At 42.9% G+C, this 14,602-nt stretch overlaps 1 pseudogene; it reads right to left on the bottom strand.

Moving 5' to 3' along the window:
• Positions 1-8,245: 8,245 nt before the first annotated feature.
• On the bottom strand, positions 8,246-8,346 carry LOC118759171 (U6 spliceosomal RNA; annotated as a pseudogene).
• Positions 8,347-14,602: the final 6,256 nt, after the last annotated feature.

The following is a 14,602-nucleotide window of genomic DNA, read 5'->3' as shown; positions in this document are numbered from 1 at the left end:
CTCCCATGTTTAGAAGAGGAAACAGAGTTCAGATCCCCCAATTGTTTCTCTGACCCGAAAGGCTTCAATGGGGCTCAGCCCGGGGCCTCTCCTGAGATCACTAACGATCCTCCAGGCTTTTCTTGACCTCCCTTTGCCAAGCTCTCCTTCCCTGGAGGGACGTTTTACCCATTTACAGAGGCAGGGTAAGGGGGTGGGGAGAGACTGTGAAGGACAGACACAACCCAATCTTTTTTTTTTTTAAAGATTTTATTTTTATTATTAAGTCAAAGTCATATACAGAGAGGAGGAGAGACAGAGAGGAAGATCTTCCGTCCGATGATTCACTCCCCAAGTGAGCCGCAACGGGCCGATCCGAAGCCGGGAACCTGGAACCTCTTCCGGGTCTCCCACACAGGTGCAGGGTCCCAATGCATTGGGCTGTCCTCAACTGCTTTCCCAGGCCACAAGCAGGGAGCTGGATGGGAAGTGCAGCTGCCGGGATTAGAACCGGTGCCCATATGGGATCCCGGGGCGTTCAAGGCGAGGACTTTAGCCGCTAGGCCACGCCGCCAGGCCCGACACAACCCAATCTTTCTAGCTTCTGCCTGCCTTACTTCCTTTGATCTCTGAGGAAATAAATAGGTTAATAAAATTAGCAAATGAGGCTGCGATCCCTCATTCATGCAATTCTTTTTTTTAAAGATTTATTTATTTTTATTGGAAAGGTGGATATACAGAGAGGAGGAAAGACAGAGAGGAAGATCTTCCCTCTGATGGTTCACTCCTCAAGTGACCACAACGGTTGGAGCTGAGCCAATCCGAAGCCAGGAGCTTCCTCTGGGTCTCCCACATGGGTGCAGGGTCCCAAGACTTTGGGCCATCCTTTATTGCTTTCCCAGGCCACAGGCAGGGAAAGGGAAAGGATGGGAAGTGGGGCCACCGGGATTAGAACTGGCATCCATGTGAGATCCCGGCGCGTTCAATATGAGGGCTTTAACCACTACGCTATCGCACCAGGCCCAGTTCATACAATTCTGAACTCTCTGAGATGATACAGGATGTAGCTGGCAGTCAGCACTCAGGGCTCTTCTGTCACCCTATTGTGTCAGTGTTGTCAGTACTGTAACTCATTGCCCCACCCAGTATTTACCAACCAGATCAATGATAGTCTGTGAAGTACTTATAGGACAAAGGAGAAATAACCTGGGAGAATGAATGAATGAATGAATGGGTGGATGAATAAGCTATACAAGGCATTATAATGACATTTTGATAGATAACAGACCTCTTATACCATGATAGCCTCATAAAATTAAAGTGGAACAGAAGAGCTCCTATCCCCTAGTGACATGGTGCAAATGCATTACACACAGGTTTGTAGCAATGCTGATACAGACAAGTCTGTCGTGTTGCTGGTCACACAGAAGGATAGCACAAAGTTATTCAGACCACACAGTATTAAATAATTTTTTTAAAGTATGTTACTTGTTTATGTATTTACTATACTTTTATTGTTATTTTAGAGTGTCTTCCTAGTTATTAAAAAAAAAAAAAAGTATCCTGGGGCCAGCATTTGACACAGCAGTTCAGTCACTCTTTGGAACCCTGTATCCCACGTCAGGATACCTAATTCAAGTTCCATCCCCTCTGGTTCTAATCCAGCTTCCTGATGATGCGTGTGCTGGGAGACAGCAGGTGGTCTGGATCCTTCCCACCCCCATTGGAGATCAGACTTAAATTCTGGGATCCTGGCTTTAGCCTGGCCCCGCCTTTAACAGCTGCATGCAGGCATCTGGGAGGTGGAAGGGGTGTGTGTGTGTGTTTCTCCCTGCCTCTCAAATAAAAAGACATAGCTAAAAAAAATAAAATAAAATAAACTTATTGCAAGACAGAGTTTGTGTTACATCTGTAGGAGTTTCCTATGTCTTGTGCACTTACTATCCAATGAAGTGATGGGTGTAGGAAAGCATCTTTTTTCTTGGGAGCGATTTACTCTGTGTCAGTGTACTTCACAGTGTTCACAGAATGAGGAAATTGCCTGAAGCCCCTTTCTCTGCCATTGGGCAACACCTGTCTGTCGTTTGTACAAGCAGAGTGTATGGAATTTAAAATTTTTTTCTACATGTAATCAGTAAACAGATGCTAAAAAGTGAGTTTGTATAGTACTTTATAGTGTGCATAATTACAACGCCATTTTTAACTTCAACATCAAGGGAAATAAAAGACTGCATGCTAAGCCGGCCTTTCCCAGCAAGCACAGGCTGCGGTTTTCACAGACTGAAAGTTGCAGACTGTGTAGTAACTGCACTAGAATTAACATCTACAACCTGGCTTGCCAACAAAAATAAATAAATAAAATTTTTTTAAAATGCCTTTCCAATAAAAATTTTTTAAAAATTTAACTTCAAAAAGTAAATTTAAGAAAATCTTAACAACAATCGCAACACATCCGCAGCCCCATTCCCAGCAGAGAACAGGAACAGACAATAACAATGCAAACATCTGAGGATCCAATTCCTTAGCCTTTTGCTGAATTTTTCCTTTAGCTCCTCCAGGCTCTTTTTCTATTGTCATAGAGATGAGAGAAAGTATGAGATTGGAAATGAGTGTTGGGGACAGGAGAAAAAGGTGGGAAGAGGCAGTTATTTTCAGGAAGGCTTTGACAGGAAGGAAAAGTGAATTGTGCTTGAAGCAGAGGGTTGGGAGGGTCAAGCCTGCCCTCCATTGCTGGACTGGTGAAGGGTTTGTGGAATTCTCTAGTCCCTTTCTTTTTTGTTTCCTGCGTATTTTCAACCCTTTCTCTTCTCCACACCCCAGTAATAAAAGGAAGTGGAAACTCCCCGCAGTCTGGTTGCCTTGAGCCCTTCTGTCCCTTCCTGGAGGAGGAAGAGCCACTCCACAAAGCTTCATGGAGCACGGGATCATGGGTCAGGCAGCACAGAGGCCACCCAACCAGGACGCCTGGTCTGTGCTTGCTCAGACACCTCCAGAACTGCTGATTTTAAGCAAGCAAATGTTCATTTTGGTTTTCATCACCCATCTCTTTTCTTTTAATTTTTAATTTAGATATAATGTTTTTATTTTAATCTACATATAATGTTTATTTTTTTTTACATCACCCATCTTTTCTTCCTCCAAAGTTTTCTACATGAATGGTCTACAAAACTGAAACATCCGCATACCAAGGTACTCTCTTCCCCAAACAGCAATCATTGTATTTAGCTAATAGTGATTTGCATCAACAATACATGAAAGATCAGCTGCCATTCCAGAACATGCTACAAACATGTCAGTAGATTTAACTAATGGTGTCACTCTTGGGAGATAAACAGTGGATTGAAACATATTTTTCTTTAAGATTTATTTTTATTTTTATTGCAAAGTCGAACCAGTACCCGTATGGGATCCCGGCGTGCTCAAGGCGAAGACTTCAGCCGCTAGGCCACGGCACCGGGCCCTGAAACATATTTCTAAAGAACCAGAGGTTGCGAGTTTAAACAGGTAGACCACACTCATTCAATACCATGCATTTTTTTAATTTGTTTTTTGTTTGTTCTGTAGATTTATTTATTTTTGTTGGAAAGGCAGATCAGATTTACAGAAAGAAGAAGAGAAGGAAAAAGATCTTCTGCCTGCTGTTTCACTCCCCATGTGTCTGCATAATAGGAGCTGAGCTGACCCCAAACCAGGAGCCAGAGGCTTCTTTTTGGGTCTCCCACACAGTTGCAGGGTCCCAAGGTTTTGTACCATCCTCTATCACTTTCCCAGGTCTCAAACAGGGCGCTAGATAGGAAGTGGTACAGCCAGGTCATGAACTGGTACCTATACAGGGTCCTGGCGGTGGCTAGGTGAAGGTTTAGCCATTGAGCCATCACACTGGGGCCCTTTTGTTTTTTAAAAACTATTTATCTGGAAGGCTGAGTTACAGAGTTGGAGACAGGAGAGATAGCCCGTTGTTTTGTTCATTCCCCATGTGGCTAGAAGAGCCAGACTAAACCCAGGAGTCGGGAGCCAGGAACTTTCTCTGTGCCTTCCTTTAGATGTCAAGCACTCAAGCACTGGAGCCATCCACTGCTTCCCAGGCAGCTGCGTGAGGCAGTCAGGACACGAACTGCTCTGGAACGGGCTCTGGGTGTCTCAAGCAGAGATTTCACGTCTGTGACACAACACCCATTCCTTCATCTCCTTTCAGTCCACTGCCCAGCCTAATTTCTCCTATTATTAGCATCTTGCATTAGTGTAATTTTTATTTTACAATGCTCAAATAATTCAAGACAGCTGTTGAATTGGCAAATAAAAAAAGTATTATACTAATCTTATGTGGTGAGTCCTTTTGCTTACTGAGAAACGTATTTTTGCACCATTTATACCTAGATCAAGCTTGTTTTGTTTCATAGGCATTCTCATATTTAAATAACTATTCAGAGAGACAGCATGGTGGCATAACAGGCTGATCCTCTAACTATAGTGCCAGCATCCCATACTGGCACTTGGTTTTTTTTGTGGTTTTTTTTTTTTTTTGAAGATTTATTTATTTTTATTGGAAAGGCAGATATATATAGAGGAGGAGGGACAGAGAGGAAGATCTTCCATCCAATGATTCACTCCCTAAGTTACCACAACGGCCGGTGCTGTGCGAATCCGGAGCTAGGAGCCAGGAACTTCCTCCAGGTCTCCCACACAGGTACAGGGTCCCAAGGCTTTGGGCCGTCCTCGACTGCTTTCCCAGACCACAAGCAGGGAGCTGGATGGGAAGTAGAGCTGACAGAATTAGAGCCGGCGCCCATGTGGGATATTGGTGCGTTCAAGGCAAGGACTTTAGCTGCTAGGCCAAGCCGCCGGGCCCCCATATGGGCACTTGTTGTAGTTCCAGCTGCTCCACTTCTTCTTCTTCTTCTTCTTCTTCTTATTATTATTATTATTATTATTACTATTATTACCATTTTATGATACAGTTCTATAGGCCCCTGGGATTTCCCTTATCCCCTCCGCAATCCCCTCTACCGAGTTCCCCTATATCATTACTGAAATATACTTCTTAATACACAGTCATATGGCTGTTATTGTGGACATGGACAATAGCAGAGAGTCCAGCATCCTATTGTCAAGATACAGTAAACAGTTTCATTGGGAGTCTATCGTTAGTCTGGAAGTAGAGATGCATACTGCATTGTATCCTCACATCTGCATATGTTAGTCTCCATTTCACAGTTACTCTACATCCCCTTAAATGAAAAGCCACAACACAAAATCAACAATAGGAAGAAAAATAGAAATTTACAAAGTCATAAAGTTAAATAACATGTTACTAGATATGAGTCTCCATTACACAGCTACTATACATCCCCTTAAATGAAGAACCACAAAACAAAATCAACATCAGGGAGAAAAAAAATTAGCAACCCTATGAAGTTAAATAACATGCTACTGAATAACTAATGTGTCACAGAAGAAATGAAAATCAAGAACCTTCTTGATCGCTTCTCGGCCTTTTGGCTAAGATCAAATGAAGAACCTTCTTGAACAAAATGATGCTACTGTATGAGCTATGAGTCACTGAATAATTTAATCAGAAGAAAAAGGTTTTTTTAAAGATTGGTTTATTTTTATTGCACAGTCAGATGTATATACAGAGGAGGAGAGACAGAGAAAAATTTCTTCTGTCTGATGATTCACTCCCCAAGTGACCACAATGGCTGGTGCTGCACCGATCCAAAGCCAGGAGCCAGAAACCTCTTCCAGGTCTCCCACAAGGGTGCAGGGTCCCAAGACTTTGGGCCATCCTCAACTGCTTTCCCAGGCCACAAGCAGGGAGCTGGATGGGAGGCAGGGGTACTGAAATTAGAACCGGCGGCCATATGGGATCCTGGTGCTTTCAAGGCGAGGACTTTAGCTCAGGTTCAGCCACTGCGGTTATTTGAGGAGTGAATCAGCATATGGAAGATCTCTCTGTCTCTCCTGCTCTCACTGTAAAATCTACCTTTCCAATAAAAATAAATAAATCTTTAAAAAGAGTCAGAATTACTGAGACAGAGAGGATTAAGGCCAATCATCTTCTTGAAGCACCAGTGTGAGTCCTGGCTGCTGTACTGCTGATCTAGTTCCTTGCTAATGACATTGGAAAGCAGCAGAAGATGGCCCACGTAAGAAACCTGGATGAAGCTCCTGGCGCCTGATCCCAGGCTTCTAGCTTTGGGTTGGCCAGCCCTTGTTATTGACAGCCATCTGGAGAGTGGATTATCCAATGAAAATCAATCTCTCTCTCTCCAACCCCTCTGAAACTACCAAATAAATAAAATGAATCTTTATTAAAAAAAAAAAAAAAAAAAAAACAACCACCTAATAGTCTGCCCTCATGCTTTCAGGCTGAAACATTTCCCTCATATTATGTAGTCTGTATAGAATGACATATTAGCCATGAACCCATCCTAATGTTTTAGCTTTTTCATTCCTCTTTCTTAAGTCCAGTGCTGGCAGGATTCTGTCACCAGGCAACCCCATTCTCTGCAGTACCAACTGGCCATCCATCTGGACAGTAGAAATTTTATTCCCTCCTTTTTTTTTATTCTCACTTTCACCTAAGGTTTTCTTCTCTGCCTATGTATCTAAAGCATGTGATGCTTGAGGCAAATACTTGTCCAACCAAATATTCAGATAGCATCAGAGATAAGCAGTGAGGGGCCTACTGTGCTGTACTGGGTGAAGCTGCTACCTGTGACACCAATATCTCATATGGACCCAATTGGAGACCTGGTTGCTCCACTTGTAATCCAACTCCCTTCTGATGCTCCTGATAAAGCAGAAAAATGGCCAAGAGCTTGGGCCCCTTCTCCCATGTGGGGGACCCATAAGACATTCATGGCTCCTGGCCGAGTCCTAGCTGTTGTTGGCCACTTGGGGAGTGAATCAGTGAAGGGAAACTCTTTCTGTTTCTCCTTTTTTTCTGTAACTCTTTCAATTAATAAATAGACCTTTGAAAAAAATTGAAATAAACCATAAACCAGTTGTGTTCAAGATATACTTAAGGTAACAGTCATTTGAAACTTTATCTGTCGATTTTTCTTCATTTTCCCATGTGCTGCCCACATATGTCAATGCAAAAAATGTGAAGCACATATGTCAGTATTGTGGCATAAGATAGAGCATAATGCTCCACCCCTCAGCATCACTAGGGAGTGGGTAGAAATAAGCAGCTCTTTCCCTGGTGTGCAAAGCAGCCATTGAATTGGCATTTCATGTAGGGCATATTCTGGAAGCTATGTTTACTAACTTCCCATTTAGGTATGAATAATCTTCAGTGATGAATGTTTACCGTGTGTTCATCCAAAAAAAAAAAATGTTTTTCTTAGCTCTTGGGAAAATCAGTCCTCAATTACAGTAATCTGTGTATCTCAAGTACTTAGTAATACCTATTACCTCTGCTACATTCAGAAAATGGTAATACCTGATATACATGTGCTGCACCTGTGACTAGTGTATAGGATTTGAGCATTCACAACAAATCTATGACATGCACATCAAGATTACCCCCACTTGATTGAAATATCAATCAAGACAATGACCTAGAAAAGTAAGATTCTTTGTCCAGCAACCCCATTGTTGGTATGGACCAGTTATTACTGCCCTATTAACCACTCTCCTATGTTTTCATCCCTAATACCCCTATTTTGTTTGAGAATTTAGAGATATCTACCTCTGTCAAACTTGTTTTTTAAGAAGAAAAACATTACTTTTAAATTACTAAATCCATGTGTGGTAAGTCCTACATGTTTTGTTTTTTACTTTATTTTTCTTTTTTTTAAGATTTTTTTGTCATCCTTACACTTCATTATTATTTTTTAAATTTTATGGTACAATTCCACAGGGTCTAGGATTTCCCCCTTGCCAAGTTCCTACCCCCAACTGTTTTTAATTTTTTTTTTTAAGATTTATTTACTTATTTATTTGGAAAGTCAGATATACAGAGAGGAGGAGAGACAGAAAGAAATATCTTCTGTCCGATGATTCATGCCCCAAATGACCACAACGGCCAGTGTTGTGCCAACCTGAAGTCAGGAGCCAGGAGCTCTACCAGGTCTCCCACGTGGGTGCAGGATCCCAAAGCACTGGGCCGTCCTCAACTGCTTTCCCAGGCCACAAGCTGGGAGATGGATGGGAAGCAGGGCCGCCAGAATTAGAACCAGTGCCCATATGGGATCCCGGCACGTTCAAGACGAGGACTTTAGCCATTAGGCCATCTCACCGGGCCCTGTTTTTTACTTTTTAAACTGTTGGCACTGTGTGAATGTGTGTGTGTCATGCTTGTGCAGGTGCTATGCTGATCTCTGTACTGTTCTAAATTTAGTATGTGTACTAAGAAAGCAATCATGGAGAGGTTTTTCTAAAATCCTTTCTATGTTAACCCCTCCAAAAAAATCACTTCTCAGATATATGCACATTTTCTATTTGTATTTTTGTGGGAAGGTTGGTTTGTTAAGATATACCACAACTTTAAGCTACAACACACAGCAGCCGTCATTTTTTTTCTTGGTGCTCCCTGAATAAGATTATGTGATTTAAAGCTATATATGTTTCATGGTTTCCCTTTGTATATAATCATGCCCACAGCTGTAGCACCTTAGCAACTGACAGAAAAGTAGTCGGGTGCTCCTGCGTGCATTTTCAAAGCAGAGGACAGAAGCAGCAGCTAAACTCCACGTCTCTCGCAGATAGCCACATGTCGCCCTGGAGGAGTGGCCTCGGCTCAGGGACAGGAGTTTGTGTCTAGCATACCAGCTCTGGAGGTTTCAGATGACAGCATGACAGAGTGGTAACCCAACTTTCCAAGTCTGCCACTCTAAATTTACTCAACATGGCGGAAATCGTTATGAATGCAACTTCTGCCCCCGTCCTTTCTAGTTATCTACCAGTCAAGCCATATGTGCATCTGTACCCCAAATTACTTTGAACGTTAACAAAACTGGCCCCTCCACAAAAAGGTTTTAAGATGTTGTCGTGTATCTGGTCTGTGTTAAATAGGTACTAAAGTCTCCAAATCAGTAGGTTTGTAAATGATGCTGATGCACACAAGGAGAAATAACACGCTAGCTTATTGATTTGCATAGAGGTAAAATTATGCATACATATATGCATTTCTATATTTTTCACCTGTATAGAAAGAATAGAACTAGAATGAAATGGAGGTGGTTAACTTTATGCATGTTCTTTGCTGCTTTCCATGACTTGGTATCTAAGACTGAGTTTCTGCTCATGCTATGTTTAGAATCTATTTTTATCTTGGCCAACTGACTTACTATGGAACCATGTGAGTGTTGCTATTTTAAAGTATATAATAGTTGGCCCCTGGGGCCCACTAAAAACTCCATAGAAAAACCATTGTCTGTCTGTCTCACTCCAGTGCACATGTTCCAGGATATAAGACAATGATTTTTTTTAAACATTTATTGAGTTCCTAGTATATGTTACAGTCAACATACTGTGGCTTACGTAAATTTTCTCAGTTGATCCTCAAAAAAGAAAAAAGAACACAAATCCTGTGTTAATACAGATGCCTTATAAAACAACAGCAATGCTACACACAATTCTTTTTTGTTGTTTTTTTTTTCTTTTTTATGATGATTACATGGTGGATCAGGGTGGGAAGGATCAAGGGTTAGAGAAACGTAGGTGAAATCATTGTTTCCAAATTTGTTATTTCTTCTTGTTGTTTCTGCGGGAAGGGGAGAGAGAACGGGGAAAAACCACACCCAGCCTCCAAAATGTCCAAGTACTCAGGACTAGCGACTGCCACCTGATATCAACCCAGGGGCCCAAAGCCACACATAATTTTTAAGCTGTGTGGGCCTAGCAGCTAAAGTCCTTGCCTTGAACACGCCGGGATCCCATATGGGCACCAATTCTAATCCCGGCAGGCAGCTCCACTTCCCATCCAGCTCCCTGCTTGTGCCCCGGGATGGCAGTCGAGGATGGCCCAAAGCCTTGGGACCCTGCACGCACGTGGGAGACCCAGAGGAAGTTCCTGGCTCCTGACTTGGGATCAGCACAGCACCGGCCGTTGCACTCACTTGGGGAGTGAATCATCGGACAGACGATCTTCCTCTCTGTCTCTCCTCCTCTCTGTACATCTGACTTTGCAATAAAAATAAATGCATCTTTAATAAAAAAAGAAAACGAAAAAGAAATATTGAGTGGATGGACCCAGAGCAACAACTTAGTGGTTAAATCCTTACCTCGCACACGTTAAGATCCCATATGGGCCCCAGTTCATGTCCTGGCTGCTCCCCTTCCCATCCAGCTCCCTGCTTGTGGCCTGGGAAAGCAGTTGAGGACAGCCCAAAGCCTTGGGACCCTTCACCCGCGTGGGAGACCTGGAAGCGGCTCAGCTCCAGCCATTGCAGTCACTTGGGAGTGAACTGGTGGGTACACAATCTTTCTCTCTGTCTTTCCTTCTCTCTGTCAATCTGACTTTCCAATAATAAATAAATAAATCTTGAAGAGAGAGCGAGAGGAAAAAAGAAAGAAATACTGAGCTCACGAAGCATACTGGGCACTTCCCCAATGTCTGGGATGAGCAGCAGCCTAGTAAAAGGTAGTTGCTGTTATTCTTAGTATTCAGATTTTCTTCCTGAAAAAGAAAAGATGTGCAAGAGTTTGGAAGACTCACGTTAATTAAAGGGATCACCTTACTGCTGCTACAAGGCTAATGTGGACAGTTTCATTTTACGGTTGGAAGTTGTAGCAATAACCCAGAGGCATATGAGCAACTGCCAGGCCTTTTAAATGGAGTCTTTGGCCCCTGCGAGTCCTCAGACCTATGCTGAGATCTCGTAAGTAATCCCTGGGAATTGTTTAAAGCATATTAGCTTTGAGCCACGTTTGTCATTTTCTGCTTGATCTCAACACAGGTTGTGAAGAAGTGTCTCTGCCTACTCATGTAAGGGGAAATTGCTAGCTCTCAGATCCAGTTAAAATTGTGATGTTCTCAGAATCCCTGCAATGGGTCCAGTGTGATGGCGCAGTGGCTAAATCTTTACCTTGAACATGCCAGATCCCTTATGGGCACTGGTTCATATCCTGGCTGCTCCACTTCCCATCCAGCTCCCTACTTGTGGCCTGGGAAACGGTAGAGGATGGCCCAGCCTTGGGACCTGGCACCCATGTGGCAAACCCAGAGGAAGTTCCTGGGTCCTGGCTTCGGATCGGCGCAGCACCGGCCGTTGCAGCCACTGAGGGAGTAAACCAACAGATAGAATATCTTCCTCTTGGTCTCCTCTCAGTGAATCTGGTCTCCTCTCAGTGAATCTGCCTTTCCAATAAAAATAAGTAAATTTTTAAAAATAATAAATAAAATCCCTACCACATGTCCTGAAAGCCCAACTGGATGCTTTCTGAAGCAACGACCCATGGAGCTCTTCTGGGTGGTCTGAGATTCTATCCTGTGACTTTGAGTTTCCCGTGAAACATCAGCAGGTATTACAAGTGTGGTCCTGCTCCAGCTCAAGTTGTTCCTCATCTGTGGGTTCCTGCGATGCCTGCTACTAGACTGTCACATTAGGAGGCCTTGCACAGCTTCTGGCGGAGAGTCAGGCAATGCTGGCCTGAGGTTGTGAGGGAGAAGGCAAGAGGTGCTTTCACTGGTACCTCTGTCATACCACAAGTGTCGCTAGGGAGGTAACACCGCCACACCAGGCCAACCAAGGGGTTTTTCTCTGCCCTCTGGGTGGTTTAGCCCTGAGCCGCTAGGAGTTTAGAAGCAAATCATCTAATTTGACTATTCTGAGAGACAAATCATTTTCTTTTGGTTATCTGGACTAAGCCACATTGTGAGTAGATTTCCACTGAGTGTCTGATAATCCATGTCTTCTGCTCTGTGATATACTTACAAGAGGTATTTCCAGAATGAAACCCGCATTTCTGGTTCTGGCACTTTGTGGGCTTCTGTGAAGTTTCTCAGGCAGTTATTGTAACCTCAGGCATGTCTTCCCTCTTCAAGGTAAGATCTCAAGCTTTCTTTTTGCTAGTGTTTTCCAAATCACTTAATACAATCTCTGTCTCGGTGTCTGCTCTTCAGCAGTTTCTGAAATAATGCAGATTGCAGCCATGTTGTCTAATCTCTCAACACATATTTTCCAATATTTGCATCAAATTTTACAAACAAAAGTATTTTCATGTTGTGTCATAAAACTAAATGTTCTATGTGGTCCTCACAGTCGGTTGATAATTTTTATAACTATCTCTCCTGCATAACTTTGTTTAGAAAACTTCTGTCTTCCATAGAGGATATTCAGAGTCTATGTAAGTTGCTGATGACTGTCGTGAACAATTCTATCAGCAAAAATAAAGTACAGTCACAAAAGTTAGTCAATTGCCCAAAATATTTTGAAAGGATAGGCTTCATGTTTTGATCTTTAACTCAAGCATACTATCCTGTTCATCCCATTTTAAGATACAGCACTTACGGCTAGCCTTCAACATGTATAAAGATGTTTAAAATGTTGATGCGCTCAGGAAAGTTTTGCCAGTGGGTCAGTATTTTTGTGGAACTAAGCCTTCATTTGACAGCCTGGCAGACAGCATTTAGAAGCTGTTATCAAGTGAATCTACTTTAACGTAGTTGACGGAACTGATTTAACTCATAGATTACCAGACTTGAAGGAGACTTTTCAGGTAATTTAGCTTAGGTCCTTTGTGATCAAGGCTTTGAGTTTTATAAAAAGAAGCTCTCGGTGAAAAGGAGAGTGCTATTTAAAACTCTTTTCCTGCTGCTTAAAAAGGACTAGTTATGTTTTGAATCAGTAATGTATGCACATGGCACAAAATACAGAATGGACGAAGACCATCCAGGGAAAAGGCACTTTCCCTCCGACCCTTGTCTTCTATCCATCTAATATTCCTCTCTATATACAGCAATCAGTTTCGTATCTCTCTTTACTTCATAAAAAAAAACACTACAGGGCTTGGCAGCGTGGCCTAGCGGCTAAGGTCCTCGCCTTGATCCCATGTGGCCGCTGGTTCTGGTCCCGGTAGCTCCACTTCCTCTCTGTCTCTCCTCCTCTCAGTATATTTGACTTTGTAATAAAAATAAAATAAATCTTTAAAAAAAAAACACTACAAATATTTAAATTCTGAAGTATTTTACTCTTTCTAAGACTATTGTAAATGGAACTGATTTGATTTTCTTTTCCAGCTGTTCATTGTTACAGTACCAAAATGTTCCTTAAAAAAAAAAAAAAAGGAATGCACCTTTTCTGTCCAGGCATTTTCACATCCTTTAGAAGTTGATCTTTTTCAAATTTTTACACAATGAGGGCTGGCACAGTGGCTCAACAGGCTAATCCTCCAACTGCAAGTGCCAACATTCCATATGGATTCTGGTTCATGTCTGGGATCAAGAGCCAGAGCCAGAGCCTTGAGACCCCATACCTGTGTGGGAGACTAGGAGGAAGCTCCTGGCTCCCGGCTTTGGATTGGCTCAGCTCTAATCGTTGCCATCATTTGTGGGGTGAACCAGTGAATGGAAGATCTCTCTCACTGTCTCTCCTCTCTGTAGATCTGATCTGCCTTTCCAATAAAAATAAATGAATCTTAAAAAAAAATGAGCCATAGACAAACTCTGGGTTTTAGTTCACCACTTATTTGCTATGTGTAACCATGGGCAGTTACTGTAACCTGCACAGGTTCCTTACCTTGGGACTGGGAGGTTGGTGGGTAGGCAGTAATAACAGTGTCCAATCTCCCAAGGTTGTTGTGAAATTTCAATGAATTAATTTATTTAAAGCATTTTCGTACCCTTTTCAGCACACAGCACACATAAACTGTTGGCCATTTTGACCCTCACAATACCCGGACTGTTAAGTAGCAAGCAGCCAGAATTCTCTGCAGTTAGGATTAGATTCTTCTGACTGTCAAGTTTGTAGGTAATACATTCTGCCACTACCAAAAGTCTAGTGAAAAAAATGCTATTTGCTCTCCAAAGATGTGGATCAAGAGTTTCCAGCCTGGGGCAGACCAGTGCAGACACATCCCGTATCAGAGTGTGAGTTTGCTTCCAGCCACTCCTTGCCTCTGATCCAGCTTCATAGAAATGTACCTGCGAAGTCAATGGATACTGGCCACCCATGTGGGAGATCTGGATGGAGCTCCTGGCTCCTTGCTTCAGTCTGGCCCAGCCCTGGCTGTTGCTGGCATCTGGAGTGTGAACCATGCAGAAAAGGCCTCTCTCTCCACTTCTCCATCTCTTAGTCATTCTGCCTTTCAAGTAAAGTCAGTAAATATTTGAAGTTAAAAAAATTTTCCTGGGCCCAATATTATAGCCTAGCAGCTAAATCCTTACCTTCATGCACCAGGATCCCACATGAGCACCAGTTAGTATCCCGGCAGCTCCACTTCCCTTACAGCTCCCTGCTTGTGGCCTGGGAAAGCAGTCAAGGATGGCCCAAAGCCTTGGGACCCTGCACCCGTGTGGGAGACCTGGAGGAAGCTCTTGGCTCCTGGCTTCGGAGTGGCTCAGCCCCAACCATTGCAGCCACTTGCGGAGTGAACCAGTGATGGAAGATCCTCTCTGTCTCTCCTCCTCTTTGTATATCTGCCTTTCCAATAAAAAATAAATAAATCTTATCAA

This window comes from Ochotona princeps, chromosome 10, assembly GCF_030435755.1.
Source record: "Ochotona princeps isolate mOchPri1 chromosome 10, mOchPri1.hap1, whole genome shotgun sequence".
In the NCBI taxonomy this organism is placed as follows: Eukaryota; Metazoa; Chordata; class Mammalia; order Lagomorpha; family Ochotonidae; genus Ochotona; species Ochotona princeps.
This window is presented reverse-complemented; position numbering and strand designations above follow the sequence as displayed.